Source organism: Emydura macquarii, unplaced genomic scaffold, assembly GCF_026122565.2.
Source record: "Emydura macquarii macquarii isolate MOO-44397 ecotype Brisbane River unplaced genomic scaffold, CSIRO-AGI_Emac_v2 contig_71, whole genome shotgun sequence".
NCBI lineage: Eukaryota > Metazoa > Chordata > Testudines > Chelidae > Emydura > Emydura macquarii.
In genome coordinates, this window is record NW_027130208.1 from 12,577,298 (window position 1) to 12,590,549 (window position 13,252).

Genomic DNA, 13,252 nt, shown 5'->3' on the forward strand with positions numbered 1-13,252 from the left:
TAATCATCGTGTTTTGTGAAAGCACTTGCTGAAGTTCAGTAATTAATGTCATTCTTGACCTCTCCTATTTACTATAGGCAACTCAGCAGGATGATAAAAAACTATAAAATAAGCACAGTGCTTTGTTTGAATGGTTTCCTATATATATATTGTTCCTGATGAGTAATGACATGCATAACAAAAAATAACTGGAATTTAACATTAAACAAAGTTTAAATTTTTTCAGCACCCTCAATTCCACTAATCCAGACTGGAATATCTATGTGTTAGATGATATATAGCAGCAGGATGTGTTTGTGACCAAAGCTTTTAGTGTCAAGGGCCTTGTACCCCTCTGTTTCTTTTCCTAATCTCATTCTACCATAAAGAGACAGTTCTAGTTGTTCCTTCTGCCAAATGTACCTCCCCATTGCCCTTGTTTTCCTTTACAGGATGTTTCATGATTTAAGTGGACAAGCGTAGTAGTGAAGTGGTGATCTTCAACCCACGATAATTGAACCCATTTGCCTTGGTGCTGTGCAAAACCTTAGCTCCCAATTGGCCTAGCATATAGGGTTCCAGACAACATGCAGCTTCCTTTGCTTCATCCCTCAACCAAAGCAGAATGCTGTTCTAAGAGAGAGCACTTTCACAAACATAATCTCATATTAGCAGAGAATGTGGGTGTAATCTCTCACCTCTTTTTCCCTCCTTTATTAGCCAGCCAATGATTGCATCTTGGCTATGGACCTGCAGGAAATTGTGACGGTGCCTCTTCTTGTTAGGCTAGGACTTATCTGATTCCTGTAACAAAGAAGTTGGAAAATGGCATGAGAGATCTTAGTATGAAATCCTTTCTGGTAATGATTAGCCTGTCTCTTTTAGCTTTCCTATGTAAAAGAGATTTACCTGAATAAGAATAAAAGAATCAGCACTAGATTCCTATTCCTATTTATGTTTATCCCTTTCCCCTCCACCAAGAACCCCCCACCCCCCCAAACCAAAAAACCCTGGCTCTTAGAGGCAGAGAAGAGCAAAAGAGTGCATTATCATCTTTTAACTCCTTGGAGGTGCTCAAAATACTACAGTGGTCTTGGCCACATTAGAATCTAGATGGCTGGACAGATAGAAGATTTAGCCTTTTGGAGACTTCCTGAACACTCCTCCACCCCTCAAGAGATGCTTTGGTAAGCCTGTTAGTCATATCCAGCATATGGCAGCACAAGGTCCAAAAAGTGCCTAGGTGTTTTGTGCAAAGTAGTTTTCTATCCATCTAGATTGGTATGTGTGTGATATTCAGTAACATAATTTAAAACAAGACAGCAGAAAACATCCTTTTTACTACCCCTGCCCACGCGCTAGCCTGTGCAGAATAATCAGGTGATTTTACTGGTGTTATCCCGTCTTCCTACTCACTATATCATTACTCACCTCATACGTCATATATCATATAGTTTGCCACCAAGGAAGACATTATGCCACCTTCTTATTTTGCAAGGTGTCTTAAAAGCCTTTGGATGCTGATAATCATTATCGAATATAATAGTGATAGACTAATTTAAGTTTATTTATATTTTCTTATCAAGTCAGTCAATTTTATAGGAAAACATTGCAAAGTACAGTGTCTGGGCATGTTGAGTTGTACAGTTTTAATTGTATAAACATAAAAATTGATTACCCTGGAGCATTATAAACTGTATTTAATGGTTGAAAATATTTATGTGCATAAATGCTAATTTTTGTAAACAAGTGTATATGTTTTAATATTTTGAAGTCTTTTAATTGTAGGCAAAACTGGTTATACTCTGCAATAATTATGGCCTTTCCCCAAGGCATCAAGTGTGGGAATGAATTAAAATGGTGGCCTTCTCTTTAATTTATTTGGAGTATCATCTTCTGCAGAAGTCTAGAACTCAAGAGGGGGAAAAAAACGTATTTTGCTCAAATAATTAGGAAACAAGTTGAAACAGAGAAGGTGTGGTCACAAGGGAATATAAATCAAATAGAGGAGGTAATGAGCTATTGATCTCCCTCTGGAACCCCTTAAAACCCATTCTACAAAGCTATAAAATATTGCAAAGTAGTGAAGATATCAAGAACCAAGAAAACAAACAAAACACCTTCTTTGGCTTCTTTTCTTCTATAGGTGGTGGTGGAATGTTTTGAGTTTTGTGATGAAGAAGAGCATCAGCAGTTCTACAGTTGTGTTGAATGTTGAATCAGAAGCTAGAATTACATGATTTAGCATCAGTGAGGCTTGTCGGCAAAGCACTCTACTCCATTATGCATACTGCACTGTCAGCCTTGATGAAGGATGCCACTGTTGCAGCTCTGGCCCCCCAGAATTTTTTTATTCTTTGGCCATTGATGAGGGGAGCCAGGTAGAATTCCAGTCATCAACTTGAAGAAAAGAAAGGTGACCCTTCTGATTTATTCTGATATAACAAAAACAAATACAGGTCAGGTGTGAGTGGAGGAGGAGATCCCCAGTTAAACTCATCTTAAGCAAAGCAGTTGGTTAAGTCCCAGGTTCTTTAGCTGGATCAGAAGTGGCAAAAGCTATGAGAAATAGCAGATACATTTTCACAGAGATCATTCACAGGTTATTTGACAGAAAAAGAGGAAAATTTCTTCTTCTTTATTTAATACTGGTATTGTGGTAACACGCGCTGTGGTAATACACAGAGACCACAGTCAGGATTGAGATCCCATTGTTTTAGGCACTGTTCAAACACAGAGATACATTCATATTTTTTTCATATTCACATCGGCTGAAGTGTAATCTGAGTACTTGGATATTTATTTGGCATCATCATCGTAGTGCATGAGCACTTGTAAGAGAGAAGGCAAATAGAAATAACGTTTCCAGATTTATTTTAAAATGTGAGGCGTTCATTCTTGGTTGCATTAAACTAGGTCTGTCAAATGCCGCCAGCATCACTTAAGACATACTTAGAGTACATGTTGGGTGGTTGTAATTTTTGCTCATAGTGCTTGTAGTGCCAGTGTGTCTGTTATTTTTTCATTAGTTTCTTTGGCATTCCCAGATATCCAGGAAGATATTCTATTTTATATGTTATACCTGTCATTCATATGGGACTGCAGAAGGTGGAAGAGGGTGAAGGCTATGTCTTCTGGCAATTTGCTTATGAGGGCATCCTTCCAAAAAATCGAAATCTGCCTGGGGAGTGATTTTTTTTCAATTCTTCCCTTCAGAGATGGATCAAGTAATGTTAACAGTACATCGTCTTCACTTTCAGACGTGCATGCTTTTTTCTCTGCCCCACTGCTGTTGCAGCATGTGGAATCAATGTGGCTGTTGTGGTTTCTCCACTTCTTTTGTCTTTTCCAACATTCTAAGAAAGTGATATATTTTAGGATGTGTACCTGACACATGGGATCTAGGGAGATGGAGATGGAAGATGTTGAAGATACAGCCTCCAGCACTTTGTTCATGAGAACATCTTTCAAAGCCCGTTGATTTCTTTGTGCGGTTTGAAGTGTGATAACCCTCCAGTATTTGAGATATAGACTAAGCATTGTTGGCAATATATTTTCATCCCTTATGAGCATATCTGATTCCTAAATCAGCTAACTTCATGAAACTGGGTTTCCTTCCAGCTTTGTGGCTACAAGTGTCTTTCTTTAGTTTAAAATCACTTTGCATGTTTTTGTAGTGGCAAAACTGGCAATATGAAAGCAACGGTTCTATGGAATGAATGATTAAGGAATAGATGAGGTCATCTCTCTGGTCAGATAATTTTAGAGCTCTTTACCCAATCAAAGATTGAAGCCCAGTAAATACTGAGATTTTTGTTTCGAAGTATGTGCTTCTCCATACAGAATTGCCCTTGTTTGTTCTGGGTGAATGTGAGTGCTGGCCAACGAAATTGCCTCCACTTAACATCATGGGAAAAAATAGCCCAAATAATCTGCTATCTTAAAATTAACATATCTCCATGAACTTCAGTGGACCTCCACCAATTTATACCAGGGGGCTTTTGCCCTTGCATACTTGGGGTGTAAACAAAACAGCTTCATCCTTTTACTTATTTTCAGCAGTGGAATCTAAGAACCATTGAGTCTAGTTCAGTTATAAGCATTCCAAGAGGGATTCTGGAAGATTGGTTTACAGTGTACTGTACTAGATCTCAATATCAGGAAGATTTATGCAGCCTAACATTTTTTATTAGTTTCATTTAATTACTTCTAGTTGTATCTCTCATTCCCTGTACTAGAAAGGTCAATTTTGTACCATGGCTCTTTTCAGCAGGCAGAGGTAACACACTTGGCTAAATATGGGGTTGTCAGCAGAACCCAACTGAGCTTTTTTATCAACAGTATCTGGAGGAAGGTATTCTGCTGTGTGAAGGCCCATTACGTTCCTCAGAGTTGGCAAGGTTGCAGTTGGGGAAGAGGTGCTATGATAGTTGCCTGCCTGTTTGGATGGAGGGTTTGATTCAGAATGAGAAGATGTTTAAAATCCTATGTTCTTATGCCTACAATACAGGGCTAGAGAAACATCTTGCATCTCCCCGGGTTTGAGTTAGCTGTGAGTTAGCTGTGAGTTATTTTCTTTTTGTTATTTCTGCAAGAGCATCTTCCTCCTCCTTCTTTTAACTCATTTTGTTCCACCTGGGTCTCTCTGCTCAATCAGGTCCTCTAATTTTCAATAAGAAGCTCAAAGACAGTGAATATACATAGGTTTTAAAGATAATCTGAATGCTTCCTTCCCTGCTCCAAAGCTCACTGAAGACAGTGAAAGGACTCCTGTTGACTTCAGTGGACTTTGCATTAGCGCTATACTTTGAATATACACTGCCACTCAGTAAGACAAACTCTTGGATTTGAATACTGCTCTGTTGACAATAAGGGTTATCATCATCCTAGTCACTGAGAGCAGTTGGTGAGAGGAAAGTGGAATATATTGTTACATTAGGATCAACCATGAGGAGAAGTTTAATGTGGAATTTTGTTCCCTGAATACACAGACAATAATACAGGTAGTAAAAATAATAATAATGTGCACTTATATATAGTGCCTTTTGTCCAAGGATCTCAAATTGCTTTATAAATATTAATTAAGCCTCAAAACACCTTTGTGGAGTAGGTAATTATCACTGCTGTAACCATTTTACATATGAGACAGAGAGATTAATGACCTTGTATTCCACAAACATTTATTTTAACAAAATCAGACTCATTATAGGATGCCTAATTTTTTTTTCATGCAGTTGCCACAGTATATTTATGTCTATAAATGGAAAGCCATGCATCTATCTGTCTATTTGTACATGAAAATACCTGTTGTGTGCAAGTAGAAATTAAGCACACACATTTGATGTGCAATAGTGTGCCTGACTTTTGAATATCATACTTTAAGTGACTCGCAAGGCGACATAATAAGTCAATGGATGAGGTTCAGGAACTGGAGTCCTGATGCGGTTTATAGTTTTCTAATCAATAGACAACATTCTAGATAACCGACTGATTTATACAATAAGAAAAGGGGGCGACTGTTCAAGGTGCGCTGGCCACCGACTAAAAGAACAAAAATAAAATAAAATCGAATAGCTACTTAATTCCTGACAACCAGCCTCAACCCCCATCCAAAACACAGAATACTTTCCTCCAAGACAGATCTAACCTCACCTTCCACAAATAGACATGCTTAAAGATCAAAAGAATAAGGCTATTTTAGAGCAGGGATCTAAGCTTGTTTCAGAGTTGAATGCTCATCCTAGAGACAGCTTTACCACCAGCCCCACTCTTTATTAAATGGATTGAGCATCTCTGCTGATTGCAATTGTAGCGCTACCTCTCAAATAGGGAAGAGACAGAGGAAGTTCCCAATTCATGTAGGTCTGTATAGGTAAGCTTTTTGGGGCAGGGTCCAATTGTTTGTTCTTTGTTTACACAACATCTAGCAAAATGGCATCCTGGTCTCTGATTGGAGCTCCTAAGCATGACCACAGTATAAATAATAATAAATCCAACACTTTCTAGCTTCCTACAAAGCAATGAATGTAAAACATTACCATTTCAGATCGCTTTTTATTATTTTTATTTTTGTTTTTATTTATTTCAACTTCTACTAATATCTATAGGCTTCTTTGCGTCACAGCTTTCTATTGGAGCTGGTGTGTCGGTCTTTTTTCAAACTTCCCATGAATAAAATATTAAATTATCCCATATTTTATATTTATCATTTCTTTTTCTCATCAGTGTTGGTATTCCACTTTAAATAAAGAAATAATTATGACATCGCACAAGTGAAGGATTTGTATAATTCTGCTTTAATTTCTGATAATTTGTTTCCAAGAGAATTGCACTAGGGATTGATGGAGTTTTAAGAAAATTGTGGTTACTAATTATCACTTATATTTTGAAAAAAGTGCAAATCACAGGGCACCAGTGTATCTAACCCAAACAATAATAAAAAAATGAATCTATGTAACTACCAAACAAACAAAGGATTGAATAGAACTTAAAATCAATTAAATCATGTATTTTAAACTTTATTACAGAATAAGTACTTCAGTATATATTTAATTTGCTTGACTGAGATGCACAATTGCTATTTAATTAACCTTTTTTTTGGTCTGCATCTCACATACTCTCTGTGAAATGCATAGGCTGAAGTTTCCATAATGCCAAGAATAAAAATAAGGGAACTTGTAAGCATCAATCAATTAGCAAATAAATTGTCAGCAAGCCCAATTTCTGAAATTTGGAGCCAGACCTTCTTTTTCTGCAATCAGAATTCAGTTCAATTCACTGAATTCAGAGAAGCTAGGCCAGTTTACATCAACTGAGAATACAATCAAAACTATTTTCACCAAAGGTATGGATTCAGATTATTGTATATAAGATGGACCAATGTCATTTTCATTGTTTCACAATGAGCGAACGAATAATTATTCACTACTTGACTTGCAAATGAAGGCTATTTCATAAAGCTAATCTGTGTATTCTATTCTTCAGGCTAATAGAGCCAGGTGTGTGATACTCCCATACAACATAGTGATATTTTTAGCCTGTCTGGAAACAGGGGGGTGGGGTCAGACCATTTGCCTGTCACTTTGGAAGACCTTGGTCAAAATCGTGACTTGGGTAACAAGTGAATGATTTACTTCATCTTGGCTCATAGAAGATTTATTGTTAGACTGTTGCACTCTTTCACAGGCCCCAAACACCGATCCCAAAAAACACTAAGAGCCTTCAGTTCTCATTGGGTAAACTTAAAATTGGTGATAGTCAGCCTCCCAAGAAATTGTTTCATTGGATAGCAGCATGACGATGAATGATGTGTACTGGGAGTTCTGTGAAGAAGTTTTCATGCAGTGGGCTCAATTCTTGGCTGGTGGGTGCTGCTGTGCGCTGATCAATATTTTCTGTTTACTTCTACTCCCCTTCGGTATCCATCTGTTGCCTCCTGTCTTAGTCTTAGATTGTAAACTCCTTGGGACAGAGACCATCTCTTTGTTCATGTGTTCTTACGGCACCTATCATGTTGGGGTCCTGGTTCATGATTAGGTCTCGGAGGCACTGTGGTAGTATAAATAATTCATACCAGTGTCGGCTATCACTAAGCCTTTTCCTGACTGTTTTTCTATACAAATAGATCATCTTTATTTATTTATTTATTTTTGAAAGCTAGTGTACAGTAACTAAAACCACTCTCACGACTGCACACCTTACACATTGATGTGTGATGATGGAGAAAACACTTTCCACGGGATGAATTTTACCCCAACTTTGAACAGAGCCTTTAAATGGCTAAAATGGCTCACTTTAACTCAATGTGACATGTGGAAATGCTACCCCTTTGCTACACAGCCTTCTTATGAACTATTAGATTCGAAACTTAAATCAAACATACACAAAGAAATAAACCCACAGTAGATTAACAAGAAAAATACAAGTATAATAGCGCTCTCACTTTTTAAAGAAAACTAGGTCTGCTACTGATTCTTGCTGCAGGACTGTATGTTCAGGGAACGGGCTCTTTCCCAGTAAGGTCAGAATTCACCAAATCTCAGTTCCCCAAAGATTAAACCTGAAAAGGATATAAATATTATACAGAGGAGGGGTGAAAATGATACTACAGCAGTGTGTATCGCACCATGTAGTAGTTAAATAGGGCTGCAGAGAAAGCCTGACACAGACTTGCTGGATTATAACAGCATAGTTTCTTGTATATGCAAAGCATCCAGTTGAATTATAGGGATTTATGTAATTATCCTTCATGTGATCATAGCAGAAGTATAATCCTCATTGAAACCTGTGAACAAGTATATATTTTTACCTTTTTTTTTTTTTTTTTTTTTTTTTTTTTTTTTTTTTGTGGAAAGGTTTGACACACTTGATCAGTGAATAAAATTGATTCCCTAATCAGAATCTTTGTTAGGATATCCAGTTAAAGATGAGTGCAGCCCTCTCTCAGTGTGCATCTTTGATTCATGTGCTAATTGTGTAGATCCTTTGGGGGAATACAGCAGCGAAGCAGTGTACTTCCTGATTAATGCTGGTGAAGAGACATGCAGTGCTCAGTGGATAGCAGTTAAGCATCTCTAGTCCCAGCTGAGAATATGGTTCCATTATCTCCCAGCTGCATAGACAATCCATAAGGGCCTGTTCTGCCTGGTTGATCAGCATAGTGGAAGCAGTGACTTGCTGAGAGCTGAAATCTTTGTTTGATTTGCTGTAACGTGTAAAGAGAAACTGGGACATTTTACTTTACAGTTCTGTAAGTACCAGTTTTTCCTCCATTGCTGCATGTGAATGTGACTTTGCCAGATGCATTTGATTTTCTATTCCACTGCTCTTTGTTGAATCTAAATGGTGAGACAGGGTATAATCTGTTTAGAGCTTGCAGTTTTCTTTGGCTCCTTTATACAGGCATGTAATTGATTCACTTAAGCAAATTAGTTGTCTTTTTTCCAAAATGCTTTTCTATGCACATTAAAAATCTTGTTACATAGGTATATTGTGTTGTTCAAAGACTTGTGGGAGACCTCTTAAAGCAGGCATTTGAGTCTTGTACAGTTTTTCTTAGTCATATCAATGACAAAAATAAAATAAAAAAAATCTTAAACAGAATATTTGAGGTCCTTGTACTCTGTATTATCATGTAGAAAATACTTGTTGACATAATAGTTTATTCAAGCTTTCTGTCTTACTCAAAAACACAGTATGGGGTAAGAGGGGAAGTGAAGTGTTCAGTGAGTTGCAAAGTGCTTTAAAACTTTTTTCTTTTAAATTTACATGCATATACATAATGGAATGTCTGTGATGTTGATTAATTTCACTTAAATGTTGAGGATTGAGTTAAAATGTAAGGAAATATTTGCTATATACAATAAGAATCTCTCTTTTTTTGCAAGGAATATTGTGAAAACAGATGTGACTAATTGTAATTTTGAGTAGATGTTTCTATTATTTTTTTAGGAAAAGATGCAATATTTCAACATGTTTTATGTGGCCCTGATTACTGTAATGTTTGAGCAGCCATCAGGTTAATATTTGTCATTTACAAAGAAGCATTAATCTAGCACTGTACTTGCAGAACAGTATTGAATAAGTTTTTGCAGTGACTTGCAAATTATAAGTGACAATAGTGGCATTAAAATTAATATTATTATATATTATATATTATTGTATTGTTTTTTCTGGCTTTCATAGGGTTTATCTTCTAGTTCTAATGTAACTTTTCACACAGTGCCCTTGGACTTCTTGTGCTATAGATCAAGCCCTGGAATGGACCAAAGTAATTCAAAATTGTTCTGATTTGAAGGGTAGAATGGTCAGACAAGTTGAATGAAATCCTGTGATGCAGAAGGCACATAAGGAGTGCTGATATTTTTTTTCCCTGAATAGGCAGTAAGTCTCAAAGCAGAGAAAACCATAGGCTGTGAAGTATGAAAGTGTCTTGCTGGTGAAGAAAGAGTATGTTCTCATTAGACTTGGTTGAAGGGAACAGCACAAGAAAGAGTAGAGTCACAATAAATTGCTACATACGGTAGTACAGACATTCTCAGATCTTAGGGATCCAGGGAGCAAAATAAGGAAAATATAACATTTAGCAAGAAGAGATGGTAGAGAATGAACACAGTATTCCATGTACCTGAGCTAATACAAATCCTACCTTCCAAATGTATGCTGGGATTTTAGTGTGGAGCTTTCTGCTTCCATGGAAAATGGTAAGTCTGAATTAAGTATGTACAGAAAACATGTTTAAGGTTAATTGTTCTCAGCAACTGCTTCCTAAGCATTTTTCTTCGTAGCTGAATGAAGAACTTGTCCTCATTTCAAAATAGAAGGCATCTCCAATGAGCCCCATTGTAGAAAGAGCTACATGGGTATTATGATAATTTATTTTCTTAGTGATGTTGTTATTTCAGCATTTCTGTAATGATCGTGAGCAGATGCAGCATGAAATGTGATATTGCTTTACTATGCGTTAGCTAAACCAATGTACTTAATTATCTGTCAGCCTTTTGCAAATATGTACGTTTTCCTAAAAATGAGAGCTATCATTTTCATTTGTCTCAGGTTTTTACATTGGGAGGTTTGTTTGTAATGTTGCTCAAACTTGACCTCCTAGCCAAACTTTGCTAGCCCATTTAAAATGTACTGTTTTGCCACTGACACAGCCTGATTTCTCCAAAGAATGTTTTTGTTTCTATAGCTATTATTTAGTTTTCAGTTTAAACTAAGAGATTTTGATGAGAGTTTGAGCGATATAGTAATGTTCACTATTACTACTTAGCCTCGAGTCACAGGCATTTTGAATATTAGCGCGTAGTGTTTTGCCATTATTCATTTTTAATGTTTCTTATTATTTTGGGAGATTTGAAGACTTGAGCATCTGACTGTATCTGTTCTCATGTGATTGAACATCTTGTGATGGAGTAGGCAGAAGCAGCTATGCAAAATATCCCAAAAAGGAGCTGAAAAAAGGTCATGGAAGGCAAAAGTTGAATTACTGCCCAGCATGCTATATGTTGCATATGAGGCAAGTCAGAACACATAGTGCTAACACACCTTGCAGCCAGGTGTGAATCTGAAACAAAGGGTTTTGATTTCCATCCAAATTTGCTGAAAAATGTGTAACGGGGAGAAGAGGGAATTAAAAGAAAATTGCAATGCCTGCAGTGCACAAAACAGCAACACAGCAATTATTACTATCTATACTGAGTAATCAAATAGGGGTGTGGTTTTACTGGTCTTGTAAATAGTAATGCTTAAGATCACAGCTCTAGTTCAGCAAGATACTTAAACATGTGAGTGGTTTTTGAGCACATGGGTAATCCCGTTGAAGTCAGTGAGACTCCTTATGTGCTTAACGTTAAGTTCATGCTTAAGCACTTTGCTGAATCAGGGCCTTATCTAGCACTTTTCGTATGAAATTCTCAAAGTGCTCCACAAACTGATGAAATAAGCCTCATGAGGCACCTGTGACATGGTTCAGCATTATTATCCCTCTTTTACAGAAGTGGAAACTGAGGCACAGATGACCTTGGCAGAGATTTGTTCAAGGCCACAAGATAGGAAGTCTGGAACCAGAAATGTAAACCTTTCCACACAATTTCCAGTCTCCTGTTCTAACTACCGGTCACTTCTGATATTAAAAAGCAGACAAACAAACAAACAACCCTTTCAGTAAGTCTAGGAACACTTCTACTGTGATTGCTACTTTGATCACCTACATTGTTAGTGTCTCTCCACAGCTTTAATTAATTTCCATATAAGATACAAGAAACTCTAAGAAAACCTCTGTACTGATTATTGCAACTTAAGTATATGGGATAAAAATTGCCTGAACAATAATAGCATTCATTCATTCTTTCAGAAATACACAACTTGTTGAATACCAAATGAGTCATTACTCATTTGTTTCTCAGAGGTGGACTTGTACATGGGGAATTTTATCTCTCTAATGTCAAGCCATTGACGTGACAAAATTAGGTCAATGCAAATTTGCTAAAAATGTGCATATAACATATGATTTATTGCATATTACAATCTCTAGCCCTCTAGCTCTGGAAGTTTTAAAACTTCTATCTCTAGAAGTTTTAACTTTGAAGCAGCTCAGTTAAGATACTATTGCTGCCCTCCCATCCCCTTTACTAATAAAAACCAAAAATAATAATCCTGGGAAATTCTTAACATGATGCATTGATTAGGAATTTATAGTAAGTACTTTCAAACCTGTGGTTCTTATATGACACTACTTTAAACATATAGTTGTTGTCCTCTAATTGTTGCTTTATCACAGGAGGACATTTTAAAATGAGCATTTGTTAAGTAACTGCAAGAGGATCAGATTACTATCATTTAGTGTTCCACACACTAATTTGAAGAAAGAAAGAAAGAAAACTAGTGGAGAGTGTAAATTTTTTTCATGTACTTTACACATAAAGGGAGACAATAAGAAATTGTTTAATGAGCGCTTCTTTAACAACTAATGGACACCGAGTCTCACTAATCTTCAATACTTGTGTGTTGATGTGGAGGAATATATGTTATATAAAACAGGACAATGCTGTATGCTATAGATGCATGGTATACAATTGTATCTAAATGTGCACACACCTCTTGAGATTGGTATTGTTTCAGGTTTGCTGTGCTGCAGTTTAGGAATGTCAATTTCACCACTGATTAAACTTATATAGTGTAACATATTGAACCAGGAAATAGTTAATTTTTTATGAGATCAATGCAGTTTGTGAAAATCATTTGCTTTTGGTTTCCCAAGTATCAGTATACTTGCTGGACAGCACAGACCCAATTAAGTGAAAGCAGTAATGCAAGATCATCTATGCAGTTTTTGTTGTTGTATTTTTCCTCTCCATCCAGGCAATGAATTTCCATATTAAAGTAAAATATGCTCTTATCCACATGGTCGCTCTGTTATGCAGAATAGAGTGGCGACAGGCAGGATTTCTTTACACTGTTAATTCCTTAGTTGCAGTCTTACATATTTTCTTCAGCAGTATCATGCATTTGGGTTTAAACCAATGAATCTGAAGATTTTTGGATGTTCAGTTCAATATTGGTTAGTTAATAGTTCCAATAATGTACCAGATAGTTTTATTGTATGATATGAAATAAAGCTATAAATCATAGATAAGACATGAGTGTATTTATTGCACAAGGACCCTTCTGTTAGGGTCTTTGTTTGCTATAATTAAAAGGTACATATTCTCAAGGAAGGAATAAAATAGTTTTGCTTATAAATTAAAGCAGTATTAGCCTGCTTTTCAGCAAG

At 36.6% G+C, this 13,252-nt stretch overlaps 1 protein-coding gene across 1 annotated transcript in view; it reads left to right on the forward strand.

Annotated features, from left to right (window-relative positions):
• The first annotated feature begins 8,664 nt into the window (after positions 1–8,664).
• CNTN4 (contactin 4) overlaps positions 8,665–13,252 on the forward strand; it is a 353,853-nt gene continuing 349,265 nt past the window's right edge. Inside the window, exon 1 of the mRNA XM_067542713.1 lies at positions 8,665–8,728. The gene's annotated coding sequence lies outside the window, so the exon portion shown is untranslated. The remainder of the gene's footprint in view (positions 8,729–13,252) is intronic.